A 19779-nucleotide genomic window follows, 5' to 3' on the forward strand; every position below is an offset into this window, starting at 1 on the left:
TTTCCCCCATCACCCTTAGGGAGACTATCCCCAGGGTCATATTTACATATGCAAAACAGAATGAGAAGCAGTCTGCCAGGAACGAACAGCAGCATCAATAGCTTGTTCTATCTGGGGTTGTCATGTTCCTTGTTCAGAGGAGAATTGCCTGGTATTTCGGTGCTGGACTGACCATGTAGGCGGGATCAGACTGATATACTACAGGAAAGTTTTCCTCTGTGAAAAGCACAATTGGGCAGAAAGAAGCTACTACCAGGTGGCAACCGGGCCATAGAACAAGCTATTGATGCTGCTGTTCGTTCCTGGCAGACTGCTTCTCATTCTGTTTTGCATATGTAAATATGACCCTGGGGATAGTCTCCCTGGGGGTGATGGGGGAAACCAGACGTGGACTCCTTGCCCAATGTGCTTAGAGGGATATGGCTGCACCTCACTGACGAGGCCCAAAGGAGGCCGAAACGATCGTCTGGGGTTGTCATGTTCCTTGTTCAGAGGAGAATTGCCTGGTATTTCGGTGCTGGACTGACCATGTAGGCGGGATCAGACTGATATACTACAGGAAAGTTTTCCTCTGTGAAAAGCACAATTGGGCAGAAAGAAGCTACTACCAGGTGGCAACCGGGCCATAGAACAAGCTATTGATGCTGCTGTTCGTTCCTGGCAGACTGCTTCTCATTCTGTTTTGCATATGTAAATATGACCCTGGGGATAGTCTCCCTAAGGGTGATGGGGGAAACCAGACGTGGACTCCTTGCCCAATGTGCTTAGAGGGATATGGCTGCACCTCACTGACGAGGCCCAAAGGAGGCCGAAACGATCGTCTGGGGTTGTCATGTTCCTTGTTCAGAGGAGAATTGCCTGGTATTTCGGTGCTGGACTGACCATGTAGGCGGGATCAGACTGATATACTACAGGAAAGTTTTCCTCTGTGAAAAGCACAATTGGGCAGAAAGAAGCTACTACCAGGTGGCAACCGGGCCATAGAACAAGCTATTGATGCTGCTGTTCGTTCCTGGCAGACTGCTTCTCATTCTGTTTTGCATATGTAAATATGACCCTGGGGATAGTCTCCCTAAGGGTGATGGGGGAAACCAGACGTGGACTCCTTGCCCAATGTGCTTAGAGGGATATGGCTGCACCTCACTGACGAGGCCCAAAGGAGGCCGAAACGATCGTCTGGGGTTGTCATGTTCCTTGTTCAGAGGAGAATTGCCTGGTATTTCGGTGCTGGACTGACCATGTAGGCGGGATCAGACTGATATACTACAGGAAAGTTTTCCTCTGTGAAAAGCACAATTGGGCAGAAAGAAGCTACTACCAGGTGGCAACCGGGCCATAGAACAAGCTATTGATGCTGCTGTTTGTTCCTGGCAGACTGCTTCTCATTCTGTTTTGCATATGTAAATATGACCCTGGGGATAGTCTCCCTAAGGGTGATGGGGGAAACCAGACGTGGACTCCTTGCCCAATATGCTTAGAGGGATATGGCTGCACCTCACTGACGAGGCCCAAAGGAGGCCGAAACGATCGTCTGGGGTTGTCATGTTCCTTGTTCAGAGGAGAATTGCCTGGTATTTCGGTGCTGGACTGACCATGTAGGCGGGATCAGACTGATATACTACAGGAAAGTTTTCCTCTGTGAAAAGCACAATTGGGCAGAAAGAAGCTACTACCAAGTGGCAACCGGGCCATAGAACAAGCTATTGATGCTGCTGTTCGTTCCTGGCAGACTGCTTCTCATTCTGTTTTGCATATGTAAATATGACCCTGGGGATAGTCTCCCTAAGGGTGATGGGGGAAACCAGACGTGGACTCCTTGCCCAATGTGCTTAGAGGGATATGGCTGCACCTCACTGACGAGGCCCAAAGGAGGCCGAAACGATCGTCTGGGGTTGTCATGTTCCTTGTTCAGAGGAGAATTGCCTGGTATTTCGGTGCTGGACTGACCATGTAGGCGGGATCAGACTGATATACTACAGGAAAGTTTTCCTCTGTGAAAAGCACAATTGGGCAGAAAGAAGCTACTACCAGGTGGCAACCGGGCCATAGAACAAGCTATTGATGCTGCTGTTCGTTCCTGGCAGACTGCTTCTCATTCTGTTTTGCATATGTAAATATGACCCTGGGGATAGTCTCCCTAAGGGTGATGGGGGAAACCAGACGTGGACTCCTTGCCCAATGTGCTTAGAGGGATATGGCTGCACCTCACTGACGAGGCCCAAAGGAGGCCGAAACGATCGTCTGGGGTTGTCATGTTCCTTGTTCAGAGGAGAATTGCCTGGTATTTCGGTGCTGGACTGACCATGTAGGCGGGATCAGACTGATATACTACAGGAAAGTTTTCCTCTGTGAAAAGCACAATTGGGCAGAAAGAAGCTACTACCAGGTGGCAACCGGGCCATAGAACAAGCTATTGATGCTGCTGTTCGTTCCTGGCAGACTGCTTCTCATTCTGTTTTGCATATGTAAATATGACCCTGGGGATAGTCTCCCTAAGGGTGATGGGGGAAACCAGACGTGGACTCCTTGCCCAATGTGCTTAGAGGGATATGGCTGCACCTCACTGACGAGGCCCAAAGGAGGCCGAAACGATCGTCTGGGGTTGTCATGTTCCTTGTTCAGAGGAGAATTGCCTGGTATTTCGGTGCTGGACTGACCATGTAGGCGGGATCAGACTGATATACTACAGGAAAGTTTTCCTCTGTGAAAAGCACAATTGGGCAGAAAGAAGCTACTACCAGGTGGCAACCGGGCCATAGAACAAGCTATTGATGCTGCTGTTCGTTCCTGGCAGACTGCTTCTCATTCTGTTTTGCATATGTAAATATGACCCTGGGGATAGTCTCCCTAAGGGTGATGGGGGAAACCAGACGTGGACTCCTTGCCCAATGTGCTTAGAGGGATATGGCTGCACCTCACTGACAAGGCCCAAAGGAGGCCGAAACGATCGTCTGGGGTTGTCATGTTCCTTGTTCAGAGGAGAATTGCCTGGTATTTCGGTGCTGGACTGACCATGTAGGCGGGATCAGACTGATATACTACAGGAAAGTTTTCCTCTGTGAAAAGCACAATTGGGCAGAAAGAAGCTACTACCAGGTGGCAACCGGGCCATAGAACAAGCTATTGATGCTGCTGTTCGTTCCTGGCAGACTGCTTCTCATTCTGTTTTGCATATGTAAATATGACCCTGGGGATAGTCTCCCTAAGGGTGATGGGGGAAACCAGACGTGGACTCCTTGCCCAATGTGCTTAGAGGGATATGGCTGCACCTCACTGACGAGGCCCAAAGGAGGCCGAAACGATCGTCTGGGGTTGTCATGTTCCTTGTTCAGAGGAGAATTGCCTGGTATTTCGGTGCTGGACTGACCATGTAGGCGGGATCAGACTGATATACTACAGGAAAGTTTTCCTCTGTGAAAAGCACAATTGGGCAGAAAGAAGCTACTACCAGGTGGCAACCGGGCCATAGAACAAGCTATTGATGCTGCTGTTCGTTCCTGGCAGACTGCTTCTCATTCTGTTTTGCATTGATTTAGATGTCATCTTGCCCTCTAGTGTGCTGGTAAGGGGTTTGAAGTACTTCTCAACCTTCATGTGAGATGTAGGTGACTCTGGCAATGCAGCAGTACAGTTCAGATATAAATAGGGTGTAAAGTAATCATGCCACTAGGTGTCACTGTTGATTAGAAAATTGAGGGAACACAGGAGGAATGTGGAAGATACTTGCAATCAGGACCCAGTTCAAATCACGCAGCAAATTCACAGCTTCTTAAAGCTTAATGTAGTCACATCAGCAGGGCCTGGAGAGGTTATGTTGCGATTTTTATGATGTACAAATGATTCAAGTATTGTGGTACTCAAAATTTAAGGCTTAAGTGGCATGGGCAAGTTTATTATGATTAAATAAAAAGTCAAGCAGTCTGTGTAATTATGGTATTTTTACCCAGCCTATGGTGTCAGTTGGGGCCTTCCCCGCAGTGTGAGCCTGTATCCCAGTACCTTGAGTGTTTCACCGTCCCTTAGCTTCCCTTGGGAATACGACTCTATGCTGCAGGGCCCTTTTCCACTTGTCAGAACCCCTCCAAGGTATCAATCTGTGAGCAGTAAGAGTTCTTCTGTTTGTAAAGTAGTAAGGTGCGTGTGGCAGAAGTCCGCTCCGGAGCAGTGCAGTCTTGTGGGGTTCTGTGTTGTTTCCTCGGCTGCGGCCGTTGCTTAGTCTTCAATGCACCTCCGATATTAGGGGGGACTTGGGTTTGTGTGCTCCCGGCCCGCTAGTAAGCTCCGGTGCGTGGCCTGATGTATGTGGGCTCAGTCCAATATGGCGCCCGGCATTTTCTGTTTCTTCGCGCAGCGCTGCGCAATTGTGCTTTCCCGGGGGCGAGGGCGATTTCAATACCCTCCACTGAATGCCGCCGGTAGGGATTTACTCTTACCCCAGAAGGCTGATGTGTGGGAGGGCGACTGGCTGCGAAAAGAAGGGAGTTTGTAGCCCCAGGATCACGGAGCTCTCACTCCCTGCTGCCAGTCGCTAGCTCCGCCCACCGGAAGTCCTCCACTTTTTATAGATTTTAGGGGGTATGTAGGCATTCTGTAGTAGTCTGGCATGTGATTCTCGATTTGTTGTTGATAACGTCGCCCTTCTCACTTGCTCTATACTACGTTTTACTATGTCTGGTGTGGTTTCTACCTTTAGGGTGGTTGTCCACATGTCACTAATGTGTTTAGCGGATTCGACATCAGTTTGTTGAGTGTATAGCTTATAGGTGTGGGAAATGGATGTCTCTCCTTGTTCTCTCCTGTGTAGTATCCTGTTTACTCCCAGGGTTTGGTTCATAAGCTCTTCCTGTCTGATCAGTTCATTAACATAGTGTCTCACTTGCAAGTACGCGAAGTGGTGTTTATGCGGTAGATTATGTTGTGTTTGCAAATCTCTGAACGACTTAATTGTCATATCTAAACTGTTCACTATCTGAGATACTGTGGTCAATCCCCTACTCTTCCATACAGCATACACCCCTGTATCTATGCCCGCTGGGAACTCTGGGTTACCTCTCAATGGTAGATACTTTGTGTAATTATGATTAAACTGGAGCTTTCTGCACATTTTCCACCAAGCCCTAAGAGGCTGAAGCATCATTGGGTAGTCATTTAGTAATTTATTAATATGGGAGGGCGACATGTGGGGCAATGCTTGTAGTGTCCATGGGGCTACTATTTGTTCTTCTAGTGTCGGCAGTGTAAAGTTTTGTTTCCCTGACAGCCAGTCTAGTACATACTTAATTTGGGCTGCCCCGCAATATGCTTCAAAGTGCGGGAACGCAAAACCCCCAGAGCCAACCCTCGCCGTCATCCTAGAGGCTTTTATCCTGTGTTTTTTCCCTGCCCACATGAACAAGAGACAGATTTTGTTGAGTAAGCTAAGGTCTGATTTATGTATGTTTTCTGGTATCATCTGAAACAAGTATAAGAGTTTTGGGAACACTATCATTTTGATGAGAGCAATTTTACCGGACAATGAAATAGGCAGTTTGTCCCATCTAGACAACATGTCTTGAATGTCTCGAAACATGGGGTGATAATTAAGATGGTACCATTCCCTCGGGTTAGTTGAGAGTTGAATTCCTAAATATGTGAACGAGTTATTGACAAGTTTAAAATTGAACGGTATGTCTGAGTGCGGTGATGTCTTCTGATGCCAGAGCAACACGGTTTTATCCGTGTTAACTTTATAGCCTGAGATTAAGCCAAATTGGGAAATCATTTGCATGACTTGTGGAATATTTTCTTTGGGGTTTTGTACATAGAGTATCATGTCATCTGCGAAGAGGGACAAATGACATTGAACCCCCCCCCTATCCTCAGTCCCTCTGTTTCTGTTCTTATTTTGATGGCTAGAGGCTCGATTGATAGATCGAAGAGCAATGGGGATAGCGGACACCCCTGTCTAGTACCCCGTCCCAGCTGGAAGGGGGGTGATGGAGTCCCATTGATTAATACAGATGCTTTAGGGTTAGCATATAGTGTCTCAATTGTGTGCGCGAAGAAGCCCGTGATACCAAATTTTTCCAGTGTGTGAAAGAGATGGGTCCACAGGACCATGTCAAAGGCCTTCTCCGCGTCCACAAGCAAGGCACATGCATCTGGGGTTCCTCCTCCCTCCTTGGTCTTATTCCAATAGTGGGTTAATACAAATTGGATTTTCCTAATATTTAAAACTGAGGACCGTCCCTTTACAAAGCCTGTTTGGTCTTGATGTATTAGGGTGGGCAAGACCTTCGCTAATCTATCTGCTAATATTTTTGTCAGTAATTTGTAGTCCTGGTTTAACAATGAGATGGGCCGATATGATTGAGGGAGGAGTGGGTCTTTATTTGCTTTGGGGATTACACTGATGTTAGCCTCTGTGAAGCGATCATTGAGAGATACCTCACCCTTCATAACTTTGTTAAAAAGTGAGGTGAGCACTGGGGTTACATGTTCCCCCATTAACTTGTAAAATTCCCCCGGAAGCCCATCCGGGCCCGGTGTCTTTTCAAGTGCGAGTAATGATATTGCTTTCAGTGTTTCTGTTTCTGTGATTGTGGCATTTAATAAATCTAGATGTTCTTCAGATATGACAGGTGTGTGTATGGATTCCCAAAACTGGTCCTGTTGGAATTTGTCTACTGCATGTCCTCTGTACAGCGCCTGATAGTATTTTGTGAAGGCTGCTTGTATGTCAGGTGTAGTCATGCGAATAGTGTTCCCTTTTTTAATGGCATTTATGTGTCTGTTAGGTCTGTTGAGCTTGGTGAGTCTGGCTAAGAACTTTCCAGTCTTGTCTCCGTATCGATAAAATTTGGCTTGTGTCATTGTCAGACCCCTTACTGTGTCTTGTTCTAACGCTGTGTCTCTCATGGCTTTCGCCTCTACAAAGCACTTCTGTGTCATGGAGTTAGGTTTGCGTAAGTACTTATTTCTCGCACTCAACAGTCTTCTCAATAAAATTTGTGTTCTTAACTTCCTTTGTTTCAATTTACCTGCAGAATAAGACGTTATAGCCCCTCTCAACACTGCCTTACTTGCTTCCCTGTATAGGAGAGTGTTGTTTTTATGTGCCTCATTTAGGGACTCATATGCCCTCCATCCCCCCCCCAATAGGTGTTTGAAGTTTACATCCCCGTAAAGGTATGTTGGGAAGAACCATCTACGCGGCCCTTCTCTCTTAGGTGTGAGAGAAATCTTTAGACTGATGGGTGCGTGGTCTGAGATTGTTGGAATGTCAATCTTTGTGTCAGTTATAATTGGTCCTAGGGTGTTGGATGTAAGGAATAAATCAATCCTAGAGAGCGTATGTTTAGCTGGAGTGGAACATGTGTAGGATTTATCTTCTGGGTGTTTATCCCTCCAGATATCCGTTAAAGCCAAGGCATGTTTAAATTTAGATAGGATGAGGGAGTCTCTTTTAGTATTGCGTTGGGTCGTGATTTGTCTGAGGTAGGGTCTCTAAATCTGTCAGCTGGGAATTGAGGTACTATGTTATAGTCTCCACCCAGTATTATAGGAGAGTCTGCAAACCGCAGTATCTTATTGCTTAAGTCACTCCAAAATTCCCTCTTGTTGATATGGGGGCCATATACTCCTCCGAGAGTGAGGGTTTTGTTTGCGGATTTTAGTTTGAGAAGGACATATCTTCCCTCCTCATCTACTTGTTTCTTGTCTATGGTGTATTCCAGGTTTTTTCTAAGTAGGATAGCTACACCCCTGGCCCTTTTTCCTTGATAGGTAGTATGGATTACTTCTCCCACCCAACCCTGTTTCAACTTCTGGTGTTCTATGTTTGATAAGTGGGTTTCTTCTAGAATTGCAATGTCTGCATGCTGGCTGTTTAAGTATTTAAGAATTGCCTTTCTCTTTATGGGGGAAGTTATACCCCCCACATTCCATGACACTATTTTCTTGATGGACATTTCTATGTGAGAAATTAGCTACTCTCTAAGACAAATTTGTGCTATGTGTGTTTGGTCACCTGTAGTTACTTACTTTTGTCTGGGCGAGAGAGAGAGTTAAATCCTACCACAACCTTTGAGATCTACTTATGATCTCCTTCCTTGGCTCTGAAATGAAAAGCAACAGGTGAATACAAAGTAGGTCACCTCCTTTGAAATATGTTGAGCAGTAAACATTAATCTGAGAACATAAAAACAATTCTGTTCCAATGCAACAATAAATCTAACAATGCAACAATAAATCTAACCAATGAACAGTAACAGACCCAACAGCCCCCCCCCCATTTCTTAGTAAGAGCAGGAAAACCGTGGTAAATACCACGAGGAGTTCTAACCGACCCTCCTAATGGTCAGTATCGGCTGGTAAGCCTAAAGTGTGAGTCTTGTCAGTGACAGTGATTATTGTCTTAATTCAGGTTTCATTCTCTTCTCTTCTTTCGCCTTCTTGCACATTCACTGGGGGTTCTCTGGTTTGATCCAGAAATACTTGCAGATGCTTGGGCGTCTCAAACACTCTTGGGCCCTGTGCCGTTTGCAGTCTCAGTTTAGCTGGATAGAGGAGCGCCACCGATTTGCCTTAAGCAATCAGATCCCTGCAATATGGGGAGAACTCCCTCCTTCGTTTTGCTACATCTGCTGAGTAGTCCTGGAAAATGTATATTCTTTTTCCTTCATAAGTAATGGAAGGCATTTGTCGGTAGGCTCTGATCAAAAGCATTTTTTCCTGGAAGTTTAAGTACCGTATCATAATCTGCTTTGGGGGTCGGTCTTGGATATCGTCTTGTTGTGGGGTCCCAATTCTATGGGCTCTTTCAACCATACATGGCACATTGTTGGAGGGGAGCCTGAGTAGTTTTGGGAGTACTGTCTCTGCAAATTCTATGAGATCTCTTGACGGGATAGTTTCTGGAACTCCAACTACACGGATATTGTTCCTCCTTGATCTGTTCTCCAAATCTTCTAACTTAGTTTGTAGCATCTTATTTTGCTTTTGGAGGTTGGTTATTGCAGAGGAGGTCTCTCTGTATCTTTCTTCCCCTTCCTCTACTTTTTGCTCTACATTAGTTAGGCGTGACGAAAAGGCTTTAAAATCAGTGGACAGTGTATCCATACCTGTCTGCAGTTGTTCGATCTTAGGCAAAAAGAGAGCTGAAAGCTGTGCCACTATTAGGTGTGTGTCTTGCTCATTAAGATCTGGAGCTTCTGGCCGCAGATGATCGGTTTCTTGAATCTCTGCCTGATTTTTATGTCGCCTATCCAGTTGTTTTTGCCTCCCTGACATTTTGTCTGTCTTTTTTTGGTATGGGGGAAAGTATTTTTGCATGCAAGTGGTTCTTGGCTGACGTGTTATCCTGTAATATAAGAAGAGACTGTGATTGTTGTATGAGAGTTAGTGAACTAATAAAAGTTAAAGGAAGGGGGGGATTTACAGGCTTCTGTTTAGTGTGCCATGGTGATTAATGCGTTACAGAAAAAGTCATTAGGCTGTCCCTGGTGTGGGTGAAATTTTCAAAGAGGTGAGCAGATTGCTTGCTCTGTGTTCCTTTCTGTGTTTCTTGGATCTCAGGGTATTATTATCAGGACCGTTGCCTTTAAGAAAAATGCTCAGGCTTCCTGCGTGGCAACCTGATTTCTAATACTCCTTCTCTCCTCTCTTAGTCAAATGGGCGGCTAACTTATGGAAAAGTTTGCCCACGTCCAGTGTAAAGGAGTCTCCTCTTATTTCGAGGATTTTTAGCTCTGGGCCGGTATCTAGAGATGCTGAGGGCTGGTGGCCTGTATCAGGGTCCGATATTAGCAATTGAAAGCCTTATTAAAGATGGCGCTTAATCTCGCTGTTTTTCCCCCCCGCTCCTTCCTAGTGTTAGTGCCCCTCTTTAACTCACAATCTCTGCTTTTGTTTCGCCGCTGCTGCTCTAAGACGGGTAGCTTGCACGTTCCGCCTTCTGGCTTTGTAACTGTTAGACCTCCGGTGTGGAGCTCGATGTCAGCTCCCAACTTTTTTGCTTCCGACAGCAACTGGTGTTCGATGCTGCCTAGGATGTACGTTGTGGGGTGTTATAAAAGGGTATTTTACACCTTTTTTTCCGCTGTCAGCATGGAGCTCCTCTTCAGTGCGTCCTGCTGGTGCGCCCGCCCACCGGAAGTCAACTGTCTTTTGTCCATTTTATCGGGTTCTAGTCTGACATTATATTTCTTTCATGTAATTAGCAAGAGTCCATGAGCTAGTGACGTATGGGATATACATTCCTACCAGGAGGGGCAAAGTTTCCCAAACCTCAAAATGCCTATAAATACACCCCTCACCACACCCACAAATCAGTTTTACAAACTTTGCCTCCTATGGAGGTGGTGAAGTAAGTTTGTGCTAGATTCTACGTTGATATGCGCTCCGCAGCAGGTTGGAGCCCGGTTTTCCTCTCAGCGTGCAGTGAATGTCAGAGGGATGTGAGGAGAGTATTGCCTATTTGAATTCAATGATCTCCTTCTACGGGGTCTATTTCATAGGTTCTCTGTTATCGGTCGTAGAGATTCATCTCTTACCTCCCTTTTCAGATCGACGATATACTCTTATATATATATACCATTACCTCTGCTGATTTTCGTTTCAGTACTGGTTTGGCTTTCTACAAACATGTAGATGAGTGTCCTGGGGTAAGTAAGTCTTATTTTCTGTGACACTCTAAGCTATGGTTGGGCACTTTTTTATAAAGTTCTAAATATATGTATTCAAACATTTATTTGCCTTGACTCAGAATGTTCAACATTCCTTTTTTTCAGACAGTCAGTTTCATATTTGGGATAATGCGTTTGAATCAATCATTTTTTCTTACCTTAAAAAATTTGACTTTTTCCCTGTGGGCTGTTAGGCTCGCGGGGGCTGAAAATGCTTCATTTTATTGCGTCATTCTTGGCGCGGACTTTTTTGGCGCAAAAAATCTTTTCTGTTTCCGGCGTCATACGTGTCGCCGGAAGTTGCGTCGTTTTTTGACGTTCTTTTGCGCCAAAAATGTCGGCGTTCCGGATGTGGCGTCATTTTTGGCGCCAAAAGCATTTAGGCGCCAAATAATGTGGGCGTCTTATTTGGCGCTAAAAAAAATATGGGCGTCGCTTTTGTCTCCACATTATTTAAGTCTCATTTTTCATTGCTTCTGGTTGCTAGAAGCTTGTTCCTTGGCTTTTTTTCCCATTCCTGAAACTGTCATTTAAGGAATTTGATAAATTTTGCTTTATATGTTGTTTTTTCTCTTACATATTGCAAGATGTCTCACGTTGCATCTGAGTCAGAAGATACTTCAGGAAAATCGCTGTCTGGTGCTGGAACTACCAAAGCTAAGTGTATCTGCTGTAAACTTTTGGTAGCTGTTCCTCCAGCTGTTGTTTGTATTAATTGTCATGACAAACTTGTTAATGCAGATAATATTTCCTTTAGTAAAGTACCATTACCTGTTGCAGTTCCATCAACATCTAATGTTCAGAGTGTTCCTGATAACATAAGAGATTTTGTTTCTGAATCCATCAAGAAGGCTATGTCTGTTATTCCTCCTTCTAGTAAACATAAAAAATCTTTTAAAACTTCTCTTTATACAGATGAATTTTTAAATGAACATCATCATTCTGATTCTAATGACTCTTCTGGTTCAGAGGATTCTGTCTCAGAGGTTGATGCTGATAAATCTTCATATTTATTTAAAATGGAATTTATTCGTTCTTTACTTAAAGAAGTACTAATTGCTTTAGAAATTGAGGATTCTGGTCCTCTTGATACTAAATCTAAACGTTTAGATAAGGTCTTTAAATCTCCTGTGGTTATTCCAGAAGTTTTTCCTGTTCCTGGTGCTATTTCTGAAGTAATTTCCAGAGAGTGGAATAATTTGGGTAATTCATTTACTCCTTCTAAACGTTTTAAGCAATTATATCCTGTGCCGTCTGACAGATTAGAGTTTTGGGACAAAATCCCTAAAGTTGATGGGGCTATTTCTACCCTTGCTAAACGTACTACTATTCCTACGGCAGATGGTACTTCGTTTAAGGATCCTTTAGATAGGAAAATTGAATCCTTTCTAATAAAAGCTTATCTGTGTTCAGGTAATCTTCTTAGACCTGCTATATTATTGGCTGATGTTGCTGCAGCTTCAACTTTCTGGTTGGAAACTTTAGCGCAACAAGTAACAGATCATGATTCTCATAATATTATTATTCTTCTTCAACATGCTAATAATTTTATCTGTGATGCCATTTTTGATATTATCAGAGTTGATGTCAGGTTTATGTCTCTAGCTATTTTAGCTAGAAGAGCTTTATGGCTTAAAACTTGGAATGCTGATATGTCTTCTAAATCAACTCTACTTTCCCTTTCTTTCCAGGGTAACAAATTATTTGGTTCTCAGTTGGATTCTATTATCTCAACTGTTACTGGTGGGAAAGGAACTTTTTTACCACAGGATAAAAAAATCTAAGGGTAAAAACAGGGCTAATAATCGTTTTCGTTCCTTTCGTTTCAACAAAGAACAAAAGCCTGATCCTTCATCCTCAGGAGCAGTTTCAGTTTGGAAACCATCTCCAGTCTGGAATAAATCTAAGCCTTCTAGAAAAGCAAAGCCAGTTTCTAAGTCCACATGAAGGTGCGGCCCTCATTCCAGCTCAGCTGGTAGGGGGCAGGTTACGTTTTTTCAAAGAAATTTGGATCAATTCTGTTCACAATCTTTGGATTCAGAACATCGTTTCAGAAGGGTACAGAATTGGTTTCAAGATAAGACCTCCTGCAAAGAGATTTTTTCTTTCCCGTGTCCCAGTAAATCCAGTGAAAGCTCAAGCATTTCTGAAATGTGTTTCAGATCTAGAGTTGGCTGGAGTAATTATGCCAGTTCCAGTTCTGGAACAGGGGCTGGGGTTTTATTCGAATCTCTTCATTGTACCAAAGAAGGAGAATTCCTTCAGACCAGTTCTGGATCTAAAAATATTGAATCGTTATGTAAGGATACCAACATTCAAAATGGTAACTGTAAGGACTATCTTGCCTTTTGTTCAGCAAGGGCATTATATGTCCACAATAGATTTACAGGATGCATATCTGCATATTCCGATTCATCCAGATCACTATCAGTTCCTGAGATTCTCTTTCCTGGACAAGCATTACCAGTTTGTGGCTCTGCCGTTTGGCCTAGCTACAGCTCCAAGAATTTTTACAAAGGTTCTCAGTGCCCTTCTGTCTGTAATCAGAGAACAGGGTATTGTGGTATTTCCTTATTTGGACGATATCTTGGTACTTGCTCAGTCTTTACATTTAGCAGTATCTCATACGAATCGACTTGTGTTGTTTCTTCAAGATCATGGTTGGAGGATCAATTCACTAAAAAGTTCATTGATTCCTCAGACAAGGGTAACCTTTCTGGGTTTCCAGATAGATTCAGTGTCCATGACTCTGTCTTTGACAGACAAGAGACGTCTAAAATTGATTTCAGCTTGTCGAAACCTTCAGTCACAATCATTCCCTTCGGTAGCCTTATGCATGGAAATTCTAGGTCTTATGACTGCTGCATCGGACGCGATCCCCTTTGCTCGTTTTCACATGCGACCTCTTCAGCTCTGTATGCTGAATCAATGGTGCAGGGATTACACAAAGATATCTCAATTAATATCTTTAAAACCGATTGTACGACACTCTCTGATGTGGTGGACAGATCACCATCGTTTAATTCAGGGGGTTTCTTTTGTTCTTCCGACCTGGACTGTAATTTCAACAGATGCAAGTCTTACAGGTTGGGGAGCTGTGTGGGGATCTCTGACGGCACAAGGAGTTTGGGAATCTCAGGAGGTGAGATTACCGATCAATATTTTGGAACTCCGTGCAATTTTCAGAGCTCTTCAGTCTTGGCCTCTTCTGAAGAGAGAATCGTTCATTTGTTTTCAGACAGACAATGTCACAACTGTGGCATACATCAATCATCAAGGAGGGACTCACAGTCCTCTGGCTATGAAAGAAGTATCTCGAATTCTGGTTTGGGCGGAATCCAGCTCCTGTCTAATCTCTGCGGTTCATATCCCAGGTATAGACAATTGGGAAGCGGATTATCGCCAATCGTTGCATCCGGGCGAATGGTCTCTTCACCCAGAGGTATTTCTTCAGATTGTTCAAATGTGGGAACTTCCAGAAATAGATCTGATGGCGTCTCATCTAAACAAGAAACTTCCCAGGTATCTGTCCAGATCCCGGGATCCTCAGGCGGAGGCAGTGGATGCATTATCACTTCCTTGGAAGTATCATCCTGCCTATATCTTTCCGCCTCTAGTTCTTCTTCCAAGAGTAATCTCCAAGATTCTGAAGGAATGCTCGTTTGTTCTGCTGGTAGCTCCGGCATGGCCTCACAGGTTTTGGTATGCGGATCTTGTCCGGATGGCCTCTTGCCAACCGTGGAATCTTCCGTTAAGACCAGACCTTCTGTCGCAAGGTCCTTTTTTTCCATCAGGATCTCAAATCCTTAAATTTAAAGGTATGGATTATTGAACGCTTGATTCTTGGTCAAAGAGGTTTCTCTGACTCTGTGATTAATACTATGTTACAGGCTCGTAAATCTGTATCTAGAGAGATATATTATAGAGTCTGGAAGACATATTTCTTGGTGTCTTTCTCATCATTTTTCTTTTTTACAGTTTCTTCAGGATGGTTTAGATAAAGGTTTGTCCGCAAGTTCCTTGAAAGCACAAATCTCTGCTCTTTCTGTTCTTTTTCACAGAAAGATTGCTAATCTTCCTGATATTCATTGTTTTGTACAAGCTTTGGTTCGTATAAAACCTGTCATTAAGTCAATTTCTCCTCCTTGGAGTTTGAATTTGGTTCTGGGGGCTCTTCAAGCTCCTCCTTTTGAACCCATGCATTCATTGGACATTAAATTACTTTCTTGGAAAGTTTTGTTCCTTTTGGCGATCTCTTCTGCCAGAAGAGTCTCTGAATTATCTGCTCTTTCTTGTGAGTCTCCTTTTCTGATTTTTCATCAGGATAAGGCGGTGTTGCGAACTTCTTTTCAATTTTTACCTAAGGTTGTGAATTCCAACAACATTAGTAGAGAAATTGTGGTTCCTTCATTATGTCCTAATCCTAAGAATTCTAAGGAGAAATCGTTGCATTCTTTGGATGTTGTTAGAGCTTTGAAATATTATGTTGAAGCTACTAAGTCTTTCCGAAAGACTTCTAGTCTATTTGTTATCTTTTCCGGTTCTAGAAAAGGCCAGAAAGCTTCTGCCATTTCTTTGGCATCTTGGTTGAAATCTTTAATTCATCATGCCTATGTCGAGTCGGGTAAAACTCCGCCTCAAAGGATTACAGCTCATTCTACTAGGTCAGTTTCTACTTCCTGGGCGTTTAGGAATGAAGCTTCGGTTGATCAGATTTGCAAAGCAGCAACTTGGTCCTCTTTGCATACTTTTACTAAATTCTACCATTTTGATGTATTTTCTTCTTCTGAAGCAGTTTTTGGTAGAAAAGTACTTCAGGCAGCGGTTTCAGTTTGCATCTTCTGCTTATGTTTTCATTAAACTTTATTTTGGGTGTGGATTATTTTCAGCAGGAATTGGCTGTCTTTATTTTATCCCTCCCTCTCTAGTGACTCTTGCGTGGAAAGATCCACATCTTGGGTAGTCATTATCCCATACGTCACTAGCTCATGGACTCTTGCTAATTACATGAAAGAAAACATAATTTATGTAAGAACTTACCTGATAAATTCATTTCTTTCATATTAGCAAGAGTCCATGAGGCCCACCCTTTTTGTGGTGGTTATGATTTTTTTGTATAAAGCACAATTATTCCAATTCCTTATTTTATATGCTTTCGCACTTTTTTCTTATCACCCCACTTCTTGGCTATTCGTTAAACTAATTTGTGGGTGTGGTGAGTGGTGTATTTATAGGCATTTTGAGGTTTGGGAAACTTTGCTCCTCCTGGTAGGAATGTATATCCCATACGTCACTAGCTCATGGACTCTTGCTAATATGAAAGAAATGAATTTATCAGGTAAGTTCTTACATAAATTATGTTTTTCTGTGGCTTACATCAACTTCCAGGAAGGAACTCTAGTTCCTTAGTCACGTAGGAAGGTGCTCTCAGTTATTGTCCATTTGCCATCCTCATTTCTGGAATAGAAAATTGGGAAACGGATGTGTTCTCCAGGTTATCTTCCAAACGGGAGTTCCTAGATTTGGTTCTGATAGGGTCTCGTCAGATCTCAAAGTTCTGAGTTCGGTTCGAGGTCAAGAGATCCCGAAGCCTTCTGATAAATGCTTTGGCAGTTCCTTGGAACTTCAGGTTCATATCTTCCTTCTCTGTTTGTCTCCTTCCACAAGTTATCATTTGGATCTTGTAGGAGAGAGCATTGGTTTTCTCCTAACTCCTACATGGCCTCACAGTACCTGGTAGGCAGATCTAGTAGAGATGTCGTCTCTACCTCTGTGGAAGTTTACGCCGAGGAAGGATCTTCTGTTTTAGGGGTCTTTCCTTCATCAAAATTTTGTTTCTCTGAAGCTGTCTGCTTGGAGATTGAACGTTTGTGTTAGGAAGATTTTCTATAAGATATGGCAGGATCTCACAAATCTTATCTTTTCTCCAGGTATTCCTTGAGTGGGGTTATGTGTTTGTACCCGAATGGGTCAGATCAGTTAATTCCATTTTGCTGCTCAAGCGTCTGGTGGATGTGCAATCCTTTTATCTGGTCCTGGTCTGAATCATGACTGTTTTTAATCAGTTGCTTCCTTGGAGCCGTAACCTTGTTAAGTTTTTCTTCAGGCTCCATTTGGGCCTATGCATTCCATAGATATTAAGTTGTATCTTGGAAAGTTTAATTTCTTCTGCTCAAAGTGTTTCCGAACTCTCAGCCTTGCAGTGTGGTTTTCCTTATCTCGTATTTCAGGCAGATAAGGCAGTTATTGGTACCAGGTTTTGTTTTTTTTCTTGAGGTTGTTTCAGACAGAGATTGTATTCAAGAGGTTGTTTTTTCCTTTTCTCCGTCCTAATCTTTCTTCTCATAAAGATCGTTTGTTGCTCATCTTATATGTTGCACGGGTCCTTAGATTTTATCTACAGGTTACGAAGGACTTTAGTCAGTCTTCTGTATTATTGTTGCTTTTTGACATAAAGACCAGAAGGCTTCTGCCACTTCTTTTTCTCTCTGGTGGAGAAGTGTTTTTCGTAGGGCTTATCAGACTGCTGGACGGCAGCCTCCTGAGGCGGTGACTTGGCTTTTCTTGGCTCACTTTTTCTAAAATCTATAAATTTAATTCCTTTGTCACGAATGAGGTTTCTTTTGGGTGAAAGGGTCTTTTCGGCAGTGGTACCTTCCGTTTAGGTTACCTGTCTTGCCCCTCCCGTATCATCTGTGTCCTCTAGCTTGGGTATTGATTCCCAACAGTAATTAATTATGAGCCGTGGAATCACTGTGTCATTAGAAATAAAACTCACTGTGTCATTAGAAATAAAACAAAATTTATGCTTACCTGATAAATTTATTTATTTCTTGACACGGTGAGTCCACGGCCCTCCCTGTTTTTTAGACAGGTTTTTTTATCTAAACCTCAGGCACCTCTGCACCTTGTATTATTTCCTTTCTCTCCTTTCCTTTGGTCAAATGACTGGGGGTTGTGGGAAAGGAAGTGATACTTAACAGCTCTGCTGTGGTGCTCTTTGCCTCCTCCTGCTGGCCAGGAGTTATATTCCCAACAGTAATTAATGATAATCCGTGGACTCACCGTGTCAAGAAAGAAATACATTTATCAGGTAAGCATAAATTTTGTTTTTCATCATATCTTATGCTTTACTATAAGAAAATGTATAAAATATGAGGAAAAAATGGAAAAAAAACACACTTTTTCTAACTTTGACCCCCAAACTCTGTTACACATCTACAACCACCAAAAAACACCCATGCTAAATAGTTTCTAAATTTTGTCCCGAGTTTAGAAATACCCAATGTTTACATGCTCTTTGCTTTTTTTGCATGTTATAGGGCCATAAATACAAGTGGCACTTTGCTATTTCCAAACCACTTTTTTTCAAAATTAGCGATAGTTACATTGGAACACTGATATCTGTCTGGAATCCCTGAATATCCCTTGACATGTATATATATATATTTTTTTTTTTTAGAAGACAACCCAAAGTATTGATCTAGGCCCATTTTGGTATATTTCATGCCACCATTTCACCGCCAAATGCGATCAAATATACAAAAAATCGTTCACTTTTTACCAAATTTTTTCACAAGCTTTAGGTTTCTCACTGAAATTATTTACAAATAGCTTGTGCAATTATGGCACAAATGGTTGTAAATGCTTCTCTGGGATCCCCTTTGTTCAGAAATAGCAGACATATATGTCTTTGGTGTTGCTTTTTAGTAATTAGAAGGCCACTAAATGCCACTGCGCACCACAAGTGTATTATGCCCAGCAGTGAAGGGGTTAATTAAGGAGCATGTAAGGAGCTTGTAGGGTTAATTTTAGCTTTAGTGTAGTAGACAACCCAAAGTATTAATCTAGGCCCATTTTGGTATATTTCATGCCACCATTTCACCGCCAAATATGATTAAAAAAAAAATTGTTCACTTTTTCACAAACTTTTTCACAAATTTTAGGTTTCTCACTGAAATGAATTACAAAAAGCTGGTGCAATTATGGCACAAATGGTTGTAAATGCTTTTCTGGGATCCCCTTTGTTGAGAAATAGCAGACATATATGGCTTTGGCGTTGCTTTTTGGTAATTAGAAGGCCGCTAAATGCTGCTGCGCATCACACGTGTATTATGTCTAGCAGTGAAGGGGTTAATTAGGTAGCTTGTAGGGTTAGTTTTAGCTTTAGTTTAGAGATCAGCCTCCCACCTGACACATCACACCCCCTGATCCCTCCCAAACAGATCTCTTCCCTCCCCCACCCCATAATTTATTTGTTTTTTGTTTTTTAAAAAAAACTTATTCAACTGTGTAGGATCCCCACTTAGCCCCCAACCTCCCTGACCCACCCCCCAAACAGCTCTCTAACCCTCCCCCTCTACCTTATGTACCTTATTGGGAGCCATCTTGGGTATTGGCAGCTGTCTGCCAGTACCCAGTTTGAAATAAAATGTTTTTTTTAGGTTTTTTTTTATATTTTATTTACAAATGTTCTGTAGTGTAGCTGCACCCGCTCAACATCCAACCCCCTACCATCTCCCAGATCCCTTAATTTTAAATTTCCACCCTCCCAAGTCCTCTCTCCCACCTTACTAGTGTCATATTGTCCCATAGTGTTGGGTTCCCACCCACGCGCGCATTCACCCTCGTGCACTAGAGCGCGATCTCACCCCCTTCTTCACAGATAGCCGCCTCCCTGCATCAGCTCCCACCCATCAACGATCACGGCCATCGATGGCAGATGCAAAGAGGGCCACAGAGTGGCTCTCTCTGCATCGGACTGCTAGAAAGTATTATTGCAGGATGCCTCAATATTGAGGAATTACTGCAATAACATTAAATCGGCTAGAAGCGATCAGGATTGCTTCTAACGCTTTCAAAGACCAACAACGTACAGGGTACGTCCTCGGTTGTTAACTGCATTTTTTTTTTCAGGATGTACCCCATACATCGTTGGTCGTTAAGGGGTTAAACAACATTTATTTTCCCTATAGACATCAAGGGGCTGCGTTACAGAGCTTTTCATTCCGCGATCGCAGGTGTTAGGCTTTTTTTTGCCGGCATGAGCACGTAACAGCAGTGCTTGATTTCGGTGCGGTATGGAGCTTAACGCAACCACATTGCCCGCACAAGC

At 43.1% G+C, this 19779-nt stretch overlaps 1 protein-coding gene across 1 annotated transcript in view; it reads left to right on the forward strand.

Moving 5' to 3' along the window:
• LOC128657971 (oocyte zinc finger protein XlCOF8.4-like) overlaps positions 1 to 19779 on the forward strand; it is a 218523-nt gene that overhangs the window by 197110 nt on the left and 1634 nt on the right. The gene's annotated exons all lie outside the window — the stretch shown is intronic.

This window comes from Bombina bombina, chromosome 4, assembly GCF_027579735.1.
Source record: "Bombina bombina isolate aBomBom1 chromosome 4, aBomBom1.pri, whole genome shotgun sequence".
Taxonomy (NCBI): domain Eukaryota; kingdom Metazoa; phylum Chordata; class Amphibia; order Anura; family Bombinatoridae; genus Bombina; species Bombina bombina.